Genomic DNA, 12,119 nt, shown 5'->3' with positions numbered 1-12,119 from the left:
CATTTCAGTTGCTCAACGGCACACATGGTGAATGGCTACAGTGTTGGATGGAACAGCTATACATCATTTCCATTGTCCTAGTTGTAATGGACAGCACAAACCTAGAAGAAGGGGCAGGTCAGAGGACCAGCTCCTTAGGCTGGGGACATTGAGGGCAGCCAGTGACCACCCACCATGCTCAGTACATACATGGGGACTGTGTGTTCTTATGTTCTCTACTTCCCTGGTTCGTGACTGTTATTCTTTTATTGGTTCATATAAGTATTTTAAAATGGATTGAAAGATTGTATAACTAATTTAAAAATACTTGAAAAATGTCTAAAGACAAGAATTCCCAATAGTACAGGTTTTCGGCAGGCCTGGGAAATGTCTAAAGGCTCCTCTGCTATTCTAGCCAGCGCCTTAAATTGATAGTCTTCATATTTAGTCCTGTAACTTTAGAGATTTTGCAACAATAGTCATGATAAAATCAACCTACTCTTACTCCTGAACTCTCCCAAGAAATAATTCAGGAGTTTTCATGGCCAGTAATTCATTTTAAGCCATGCTCAGACAAGAAGCTCGTAAGTGCTTTTAACTCCTTTGACCGCTGGCCTCCCAGAGAAAATCACTGCTGTAGAAATTGGTTTTCAGATCCTGTGTGTCTTCAGTCAGTATCTTGTCCCAAGTGTCAGCTTTCTAGAGCAGGTGGTTGAGGCCCCAGAGAAGCTGCAGCTTTACATGAGACACACCTGAAAAGTAAAATGTACACTTATCTTTTGGATTATATTAAATAACAACTTGCTATGTGAATGAATTCTGTGAACCACTATTTAGAAGCCACGAATTTAAGACTTTTTCTCATATTTATAAACATAGGATTAGATGTGTTTGTTTTTCTGAAAACCAGGTTCACATGTATTTGTGATGTTGGCTTCTACCTCAATTAAGGTTCCTCAAGCAATTTATAACTCCTAAATCCTGCCTGTTTAAAACTGCATTCGCAGTGAGAAATAATAATGAGATACATTTATCAAACACTCACTGTCTACAAGGCTCTGTGCTAAATGCTTCCCATGAGTTATTGTATTTTACATCATAACTATCCTAGGAGTTAGTCATTGTATCATTCCCATTTACTAGATGGGGAAAAGGAGGATCAGAGAGGATAATTTGTCTGAGATCATACAATAAGTGAAGGAATTGTGATATAACATTAATGTTCATGAATTTTAGGTTTTCTATTGGATAAATTTTACATGTACACACTCATGTAGCACAGCCTGGATCAAAGCACTCTAGAAGGCTCCTTTAGGCACCTTCCCAGGCACTAACTTCCCCCAAAGCAATTACTTCTGAAACCTCATTTACCATCTATGACTTTTTCCTGTACTTGAACTTCATATACATAGCATCATGCAGTATATCCTCTTTGGCGCCTGGTTCAGCATTTTGTCTGTGCGCTTCATCCATTCTGTGTGTATCTGTGGTTTATTCTTTCTTGCTGCTGTGTACTATTTCATTTATGAACGTGCCACAATTTATCCATTCTACAGTTGATGGACTTTAGGGTGACTTCGGGTTTTTGGTTTTGTCAATAGTGAATTGATTTACACCATTTTTGGTGGACATACATACTCATTTCTGTTGGCCATATACCCAGGAGTAGAATTGCTGGGTCGAAGGGTGATGGATCTAGGACCTGAACCTCGGATTTTCTCACGATTGCACCCGCCGCAACAATAATAGCTGATGTTGACTGAAACTCCCTATTGGACACTCTGCTAAGCTCAATTTTTCTAAGCAGGCTCTTGATATAACAGACCTTCTATAAGCTTAACTAATAGCAGGGGAAGTTATATTTGTTCAACAAATAAGACAGTCTTTAAATCATCATTAAATAACTGATGTATTACAATGTATATTAACATGTAGTAGGTTCCCCTTGAAAAGACCATAATGATACCCATCTCTGACAGCCTTGTTTTGCTCACTGAAATGTATACAGTAAGAGTAGAGTTAGCAATTGATTATTCACTTACTTGTATACAGTAATTAGCTAAGGAAGAAACAAATCAATTTAAAACCAATTTCCATAGTCTATGCATGCACGGGAATTGATTGCAGACTTGCATTTGCTGAATAAAAAAGTGCAGCTAGCTAATCTCAATTTGTATTTCATCGAGCAAATGTCAGCCATTGATTTCTGTGGCTTACTACTGGTGAGGGCATCCGTCCGTCATTTCGGTAGAGGTAGCATAGCACAGTCACTGTGTAGTTTAATTAGGTGTTAGCCAGTCCTTTCACTTGCTCGTGGAAGATGAAATATTTAGCTGGAGTGGAAGGCAAAACCTCAGCCAGCTGCCGGTTCTATCACCTTCCTTCAGACTCTCATCTTAATTTAATGCCCATTGATTCTCATTGTTGGATGTTGTACAGAGGAGCCCTTTTGTAATGTGGTGTGGGCAGATTGAGCTCAAACTGACTTTACAGGCTAACTGAATTCTCTCAAGCTCTCTTGAGAGCTTGACCTGTGCATTACAGAACAGGCTTCCACAGTGTGCCTGGTTTTCTTAAAGAGTCGTGCATGCTGCCTTAGTCATACAGGATGTATACTATTTGTGATACCTTCTGACCTGGTGTAACATAGAATGTGCAATTGTGCACTGTATTCAGATTCTACTATTCATGTGACAAGTGGCCTGAAGAAACAGTGAAAAGGTCTTCTTTCTCAAAAGAAGTAACATTCCCGGCCAGTGTGGCTCAGTGGTTGAGCGTCGACCTATGCACCAAGAGACTGCCAATTCGATTCCTGGTCAGGGCACATGCCCAGGTTGTGGGCCAAATCCCCAGTAGAGAGCATGTGGGAGGTAGCCAATCAATGTTCTCTCTCATCGATGTTTCCATCTCTCTCAACCTCTCCCTTCCTCTCTCTCTATAAAATCAATTTAAAAAAAAGAAGAAATAAAACAGCTTAGTACCTACTTTATAGGGATTTATAGTGATAGCTAAATGAGAAAGTACATACAAAATGTTTACAGCAATGCTTTGCACACAGCGATTATTTAATAGATGTTTATAATTCACATCAGAGACCCTTTTTTTTAACTTTCCCAGTGCCTTGTTTAAATTGATGGTGTTTCTTATTTCAAATATTGAAATATCAGAGATCAGTAATAATAACTGCACTAGTTCTTTAGTTCAAGAATCCTTTGGAAAACTAATAAGCTTGGTATCCCACTTCTATGCTCCTTGGAGAATGTTAAGGTGCCATTTAGTCCAGAATATAGGCCACCTGCTCTGCACCCCACGTGCCCCCCTCAGCCCATGGTGCTGTAGTAACACCCTACACGAGGCGAGGCACAGAGTAATAAGATGATAAATGATCCACTTCCAACCCAGGCCACTGGAGATGAGGACATGACTAATAGTGAGGCAGTTCCAAATAATGTGAGAGAATCCTTCAGAAAACAATGCAACCTGAGACATATTTTCATTCCAACTAGAAGCCAGGAAAACCTATAAAATGTCTTCCGCTTAAGGCCCAGAAGGAATTCACAGAGACTCATGGATATTTGAGTGGACATTTGTACGAAAGGCATACGCTCTGGTGCATGCGTACTTTTCAGTTCTACCCCCTGCCACCTCCCTGCTTGCATTTCCTGTCCCATCCTCAGCGGTCTGCCTCCCTGCAATGGGCACTGATCCCAGGAGCCAGGCCTGCCTCTCAGCCCAGGGCCAGGATACACCCGAGGGCCTTTAGAGAGACGGACACCTGGAATGTGCCGATTGCCTGCTCACCTGAGTCCTTGTCCTCAAACAGTCTTCCTCCTTCTGCTCAGGATTTGGTTTTCTGTGTAGGTCTGTTTTCAGGGAGAGAATGGGCTGGACATCTAGAAGCATGCATTCTGTTCTTGCACACATTAGAATTCTCGTTGTAAATTAATTAAATTGAGATGTGGGTTTTATACATCAGTTGCCTGAAGTGATTCTGCTATTCCAGAAAAGGACCTATTTTCACAGTATTGAAAAATCAGAGATCCGAGTCTGCCTATGAGGGCTGGACCCTGTATTAAGGCAAACTGAAAAGATAATGAATGCAAGTCTCTGAGATCTTCCAGGGGACAGCCTACTGGTCCTTTGCCAGGTAATATGCCATCCTGGTCCCTGCACTGGACATGCCAGAGCATTTCCTGATTAAATGTCTGTCTCAGGCATGACGATGGGATTATTACCCATATCAGTCCAGCTCTTCATGTATACAGTGATACTTACTGCTATCCTGCCAGGAAGCTAGTGCTATCTTTCTTCTAAATATGAGAAGATGGAGGTTATGCCCGGCTGGTGTGACTCAGGGGTTGAGTGTCGACCCATGCACCAAGAGGTCGCCGGTTTGATTCCCGGTCAGGGCTCATGCTCTGGTTGTGGGCCTGATCCCAGTGAGGGGCATGCAGGAGGCAGCCAATTGATGTTCTCGCTCATCGATGTTTCCATCTCTCTCCCTCTCCCTTACTTTCTCTCTAAAATCAATAAAGAAAAAAAGAAGAAGAAGAAGATGGAGGCTAAATTACTTATGCAAATGACAGAACTGGTGAGTGGTGAAGCTTCCATGCCAGACCACCTCTTTCGGGTTCGAGTGCATGTTCCACCTTGCCTTCCTGCCTCTCCTGTAGCTTGCTAGTTCTTCATTTTATTAGGTTTATAGGCCGAGAAATCAGAATCCTTAAAACCCTATTTTAGTAGCTTCTGTGCTCAAATCACCAGGAGCATACGAACAACCTGCACGCATGTTCAACCACTCAAGATATGCTCTGTTCTCTGGAGGAGCACCCCTCATCCGTCATGCATGCTCCTAACAGACCAGCAGGTCCCCACAAAGGGGAGCTTTTCTTCTCTCTCAGTGGTGCTTCCTTCAAGGCATGTACTGTTCAGGGTCCTGTTGAGATTTTGATGAGAAAGGACAGATATTGTGCAACTTCCATTAATGTTCTATTTCTCCTGTAGCAAAATGCAGGCTCTTGCAACTTTCTCCAGAGAATTTAATTTTCCATGTCTGTTGGCAAATTCAATTTTGAGTTTTACATACAACGCTAGAAAACAGTTAGTGGCCTGGTCAGGGGTTATGTTTGTGATTCAATGATTCTTTAAGGTGACATGAACACTTTTGCAACCTATTCTTCCCTTCTGTAGTCCATAAATCACTAGCTTTCTAAAGTAAAACAAAACTATATTTTAATATATAAAGGGCCTGAAGTATTAAACTTTCTCTTGTCCTCCTCTCTCTGGCTATGGTTAATGCCATTTCAATTATATTTATGATGATCCCTAAAGTAACAAAACCTTCTGTAAACTGTGAAACCAGAACATGTGCTTTGAAATGCTCAGTAATGTTAAGATAGCACATTATACACCTGAGCACCTTTATAATGCTTCCACTGATGGTGTGTCCTTGTTTACATCTATATCTTAGTGTCCGTCTTCACCTAGCTCAATGTATAATGTATACATACTTCATGCCATTCATTATGGGGTTTTGTTCAGCTTTGTGGATTATCTGAGCCATTTTCTTCCTCCTCCTCCTCCTCCTCCTCTTCCTCCTCCTTCTTTTTAGCCACGTGAATATTGTTCATTTTTGCTACTCAGTAGCACTGTCCTAGTGTTGAAGCTAGGACAGGAGAGTGAAGAAAGTCACACATGTAATTTGGTTTCTGTTGTGACTTGCCCAAACAAATGTTTTAGGAAATGGGTCAAACAAATCAAGCAACCTGTATAAAGTTTGGAGCTGCAGTTTCTACTAATATTTTTTTCCAGAGAGCTAGAGTAAACTGAGGCAGGGAGTAAGTATTACCTTTCAGCCACTAATGAGAACTTCCTCCCTTAAAGCTACTGTTTTTTCTTTTCTGGGATCCAAACCATCATACTTATAATACCATGCAACCAATTGCCACATTCCTTCAGAGAGAGTAAAATTAAAACTTGAAAAATGATTGCGCTAGATATCCAAGTTTGTGTTTGTTAAAAGCTTCAAGATAATTGACTATGAGTCCCCTTTATGATGTCCTATATCATAAATATACAGAAAATAATCTAGCTTTATGCTATGAGTTTTTGTTGTTTTTAAACAACAAAATAACAACCTTAGCTGGAACCCATACTTTCTAAAGCAAACCAAAGAAGTTATTTAATGAAAAAAAAAATGTTTCATAGACTGTGGTTTAGTAATTTGCTTACTTTTAAAGCAGAAGGTCATGAAAGCATGTTTTATTAGCCTGAAAGCTTGTCTGCATCTGATTGAACCTGGGGCCCTTGCAGTTTTCCTTCTTACTCAACGCCTGCTCCTGAGGGGAAGGAGACAGCTGTGCTTGGGGGACAGTTGTCTGTCACAAGGCATCTCTTCTGTACCCATCTGCTCTCTGCTGGGTGAGCCCTCCTCAACCACCCGAGTCCACAGCCGCCTGGGAAGGTGATGGATTTCCCAGCACTGCTGGCCAGAGATGGTTGTCCCTGATGACTGAGGTAACTTCTCCCACTTAGTTTGTGGCCTGGGCTGGGCTGCTTTAAGATACACATTATGATCTTGTTTCACTTTTACCTCTCTCTCCTTTTCTTTCATACTTCATGTCTGGAAAAGTTAGGGGGTGTGAAAATCTACTCTTTATGCAGCCAACATAAAGAGAAAGCAGAACAACCTTTTCTTGCCCCTACACCTGGGACCCTAAGTGAGCATCTTGCTTGATGCCAGTAGACTTTCAGGAGATGATTATTAAACAATGAAACAATTGACTAGGGAAAAGTTATATAAATGAAAATGCTATTTAATTAGATGTAACACATTATTATATCTATGTTTTAAGAGCAATATGAGTATGCTGAAGGTGAACACATGCTTTTCTCTGTACTACTTTTGGGTGAAAGGAAGAGTCTGGCTTTACCACTTCTTCAGCAAAGGACGAAGGGACATTTAAATGACATTGTAGATAGCTGAGTCACTCTGAATATCAGTATGTTTTAAGTTTGTGTTGCAAAAACTTAGGCATAAATTTATCCCTGTGGATAACACTTTGTTTTGAAACTACATCAAACTAAAAAGCTTCTGCACAGCAAAAGAAGCATGAAAATGGAAAGGGAACCCACTGTACGGGAGTGAATAATTGTCAATGATACATCAGATAAGGGGCTAATCTCCAAAATATATAGAGTACTCATACAACTCAATAAAAGGAAGACAAAGAATCCAATTTAAAACTGGGGAGAGGACCTAAATAGACACCTCTCCAAATAGGATATACAAATGGCCAAGAGACATATGAAAAAATGTTCAACGTCACTAATCATCAGAGAGGTGCAAATTAAAACAACTATGAAGTATCATCTCTCACTTGCCAGAATGGCTGCCATCAACAAATTATCAAACAACAAGTGCTGGAGAATGTGAAGAAAAGGGGGCTCTAGTACATTGCTGGTGGGAATATAGACTGGTGCAGCCACTATGGAAAATATGGTGTTTCCTCAAAAAATTAAAATTGAACTGCCATATGACCCAATGATCCCCCTTCTAGGAATATACCCTAAGAAGCCTGAACCACCAATCAGAAAGAATATATGTATCCCTATTATCATAGCAGTACTATTTACAATTGCTAAGATTTGGAAACAGCCCAAGGGACCATCAATAGATGAGTGGATAAAAAAGCTGTGGTACATATACACAATGGAATACTATGCAGCTGTAGGAAAGAAAGATCTCTTATCCTTTGAGATGACATGGAGGAAACCGGAGAGTATTATCCTAAGCGAAACAAGCCAATCAGAGAAAAACAAATATCACATGATCTCACTTATTTGTGGAATATAATGAACAAAACAAGCTGAGGAACAAAATAGATCCAGAGACATGGAAGTGGGGTGCAGATGGACAAATCTCAGAAGAGGTGGACATGGAGGGAGGGAAGAGATAAACCACAGAACTTTTATGCATGTATGTGTAAACAAGAAAATAGACAATAATGATGGGGGGTGGGGATTGGGAGGAGGTTGTCAATGGGGGAAAAAGAAAGGAGAAACATCTGTAACATAAACAAACAAACAAACAAACATTTTATATATAAATTATTTTTATATATATATTATTTTATTCTTCAATTAAACAAGCACTTCAATGCCTTTAGGTCACAAGCAGATACACACACACACACACACACACACACACACAAGCATATATATATTTCATATATATATATATACAAGCATATATATATATTTCATATATTTATATATGAAATACCTTGTTTTAAGGCCTGTAGAGTGAGTTTGTGTCAGGGATTGTGCTTGAACTTGGATAGGATAAACTTGGCTTGGAAGCCTTGCGGTCTCCCCCAGGGAGAAGTGACTGGGCTGACAATGTCAGTATGTGCTCTAGAAACAGGCGTGATGCTAGTCCCTTGCCTCTAATCCTTGCAGACATCTGAAAGGTAGATATTATTGCCCATTTTAAGACAAAAAAAAATGAAAAGAAGTTAAATGATTTATCTAAGGATACAAATTGTAAAACTGTGAAACTGGGATTTTAATCCATGTATGTCTGACTTGAAAACCTAAACACTATTTTAAACCACACCTTTCTGTGTTTTTGAAAAAGCCAACAGTCACACTCTGCATCTGGCAATATTTCAGACCTATAGCAATAAACACAGTAGCAAATGTACCATGCACCATTAAACACAGTGTTTCACACGTATATTACTAAACACAGTTACACACAGACTGTGAGCCACTAAGCATCGTTTCCCACACATATATCACTAAACACAGTGCACCCCTAGTGACTAAGGTCTCCTCTTGGATCATGGCCAGCGGTGTTTTAAATGGTCAGGTGTCCAAAGAAAAAGAAAAAGGAAAAGGAAAAGGAAAAGAAATAGGGTCATATGTCAGTAATCTCTCTGGCAAGCTGGATGTGATTCATTTTTAGAATTTTATTTATCTATTTATTTATTTAGAAGGGAAAAAAGAATATAACCCAGCTCTATTGTATTACTGTCTGTACCAATGCAGTCAAATATATAATTTTAATATGTTTATGAAGAAAGAGGCCCCCAAAAGCCTTTAAGCATTTGATTTTCCCCTTTGAGGGGATTTTCATTACCTGATGGCTGTGCAGTCCATGAATTCCTCCAGAATCCTAAACAGGGTCAGTAAATGAAGCCAAGCCTTTGCTTATCTGCACACCTGAAATTAATTACTCTCCCTCCCAAGGACTTGCTCTCTCTGAACTAGGCTTGGGATTTATTCCAGAGGCCAGCATGCGGAGGGCATTGTAAGAGTCAGAGTTATGAAATTCAACTATATTTATCATAAAGATATTTCTCTTATTGCTTCTTTTGGTTTTATTTTATATATTTTGAGGCTGCACTGTGTAAATTCAAACTTAGAATTTTTGTTTTTATCCTCACCCGAGGACATTTTGAGACCTTTTGTTCAGGTAGAGTGGGAGGGAGAGAGAGAAAGAGAGAGAGAGAAACATCAACGTGAAAGGGACACATTGAGGGGCTGCCACCCGCACGACCAACCAGGGCCGGGGACAAACTGCAACCGAGGCGCGCACCCTTAGCGAGAACCGAACCCGCGTCTCTCTGGACCGCAGGCCGATGCTCTAATCACTGAGCCAAACCGGCCAGGGTTAGAATTGTTTTTTTCTTCCTCCTGGATTGATTCTTTTATCATAAAATCCCAACATCTCTTGGAATGCTTCTTTAAAAAAATTTTTTCTTTACTATTGAGACTATTACAGATGTCCTCCCTTCTTCCCCCCTTTGCCCCTGACCACCAGGCATTCCTGCCCCACCCCAGGCATTCACAACCTGTGTCCATGGGCAATGTACATATGCATGTCAGTTCTTTGGTTTATCTCTCCCCGCTCCCCCACTCCCACATTCCCTCTGAGATTCATTGGTCTGTTCCATGTTTTCATACCTCTGGTTCCATTTTATTCATCTATTTATTGTGTTCAGTAGATTCTACATATAAGTGAGATCATGTGATACTTGTCTTTCTCTGGCTGGCTTATTGCACTTAGTGTAATCATCTCCAGGTCCCTCCATGCTGTCTCAGAGGGTAAGAGATCCTTCTTTTTCACAGGGGTGCACTATTCCATTGTGTACATGTACCACAGCTTTTTTATTACTAATGGCCACTTGGGCTGTTTCCAGATCTTAGCTATTTAAAATTTATTTTTAACTGTGGTAAAAACATCAACAATATAAAATTTACCATCTTAAGTATTTGTAAGTGTACAGTTCAGTTAGTGTTATAGTAATGTTATTTATTAAAAATCTACTTTGCCAGTTATTGGTTTATCTTTTCTTTGGTGTTTGTATGGCATATCTGTTTTCATTTTTTTCACTTTCAATATTTCTATGTCCATATATTAGAAGTATGTCTTTTATCAACAGCATACTTAAAAAAAATCTAGATTGACAATTTTAGACTTAGAATATTTATTTCATTTATATTTGTGAAATTACTAATTCATGTACTTAAGTCTATTTTACTATTTGTTTTCTATTTTCATTCCTTCTTTCGAACTAATCAAATTTTTATTTACTAGTATATCATTTTCCTCCTATATTTATTTGCTTTGGTTATAAATTATTTCAATTTTTAGTGTTTGCCTAGCAATTACAACTTATATACTAAATTTAGGATAATCTACTATGAATTAGGACTTTTTTACTATTTCTTGGAAAACATAAGAATGTAGAACAGTTTACCTTGATCCCAATTCTTATCTTTTGTGTTATTGTCATGTATTTTAATTTTATGTATACTTCATATTTCATAAGATGATATTTTTATTGTCTTATATGGTCAATATTTATTGCTTTGACATACTTATTTATCTTTGTTATTCATCATAGTTTCTTTCTCTGCTTTTATCTGGGATCATTTTCTTCTTCTGGAAGAACTCACAGTAATAATTCTTTTAGTATGGACCTGCTGGTTATGAATGTTTTGTATTGAATTTATCTGGAACGATCTCGATAGGCATTTGGTAGTTTCCAATTTTGGTTGACTACATAGAGTGCAGCCATGAATATTTTCACACAAAATTCAAATCCTTATCACATTCAAAATACATTCACGCTATCCTGGTAACTCCTAAAGTCTTAACCCATTTCAGTGTCAATTCCAAGACCACAGTCTTCTCTGAATAACATCTAAATCAGGTGTGGGAGAGGCTTGAGGTGTGATTCCTCCTGAGAAAAAATTCCTTTGTAACTATGAACCTGTTAAACCAGACAAGTCATGTGTTTCCAAAATACAGTGATGGACAGGCATAGGATACACATTCCCATTCCAAAAAGGAGAAACTGAAAAGAAAGAGATGGTTCCCAAGCCCAGCAAGGGAAATTCTTTTAGATCTTAAGGTTCAACAATGGTCCTCTTGGACCTGAGGCCCTGCCCTTGTGGCAGCAGCATTTTCTCCATAGTCATAGGCAGCAGCCCTGCCTCTGAGGCTCTGGGTGGCAGCAGCCTGGCCCTCTGAAACCCAAGGAAGACACAACCTTGTCCCCTGGGCCCGTGCCTTCTGGGCCTATGATGGCAGTGGCGATCCTGTCCATCTCTGAATTGCCCTTAGGGTCATTTATCCCTTTTCTTGAAGGATAACATGTTCACTGTCAAATAGCTCCATTGCTCCATCTTGTGGAATCCCAGAAGTCTGAAAGCCTTCCTTCATTTTATCCAGAATCTGTCCCTTTTGGTTAAGCTGGCAGTGTTCCTCCTGATATAATCCTATCTCTAATCTGCTTAGATCCATGGAAACCTCTTTATGGGGCGATTGTCCGGTCACACTCTTGGTAGTCTCTTTGAAAAGTACTTTCTCATTTTTTGCAATATGAATAGGCTGAGAATTTCCCAAATCTTCAATGTGGGTTCCATTTCGCTTAACAGGTCCTTTAATGTTATCCTCTCCTCTTACATTAATCTGTAAGCAATAAGGAGAAAACAGGCCACACCTTCAACACTTTGTTTAGAACTCTCCTTAGGTAAACATTCGGTTTTATACTCACAACTTCTACCTTCCACACAGCGTTGGAACACAACCCAGCCAAGTTCTTTGCTACTCTGTTACAAAGATCACC

Source organism: Molossus molossus, unplaced genomic scaffold, assembly GCF_014108415.1.
Source record: "Molossus molossus isolate mMolMol1 unplaced genomic scaffold, mMolMol1.p scaffold_m16_p_9, whole genome shotgun sequence".
Classification (NCBI taxonomy): Eukaryota; Metazoa; Chordata; class Mammalia; order Chiroptera; family Molossidae; genus Molossus; species Molossus molossus.
This window is presented reverse-complemented; position numbering follows the sequence as displayed.